The sequence below is a fragment of the Alligator sinensis genome, unplaced genomic scaffold, assembly GCF_000455745.1.
Source record: "Alligator sinensis unplaced genomic scaffold, ASM45574v1 scaffold1274_1, whole genome shotgun sequence".
Taxonomy (NCBI): Eukaryota; Metazoa; Chordata; order Crocodylia; family Alligatoridae; genus Alligator; species Alligator sinensis.
The window spans coordinates 685,044-685,402 of record NW_005842570.1 but is presented as its reverse complement, the minus strand read 5'-3'; positions in this window follow the sequence as shown (position 1 = coordinate 685,402).

Here is a 359-nt window from a genome sequence, read left to right as displayed (position 1 = left end):
CGGGATGCGCCCCCGGGGCGCTAGGATTGATGCAGATGCTGAGGGGCGGGTAACACAACGCGTCTATTTTCCTCCGCTTAAAAACGAGCTACAAGCGTTGCTGCCACGGGCTGTGTTGTTCAGTGCAAGACTGAAGCCAGGTTACGGACTGGAATGAGTTCCCGGGCTCGCTGACCAGGAGCAGCGTGCTAGCAGGGCAGCGCAAAGCCTCCGAGCTTCGCTGGCGGAGCGTCAGGAGCGCTAAACAGGAGAGGGGCGTCAAACCTGGGATGAAGAGTCTAGGAGGGGGCAGGTAGATGATAAGGAGCCATGAAATCAAGCGGTTCCCTCAGCACTGCCTGACTAGACATGCTGCTGCC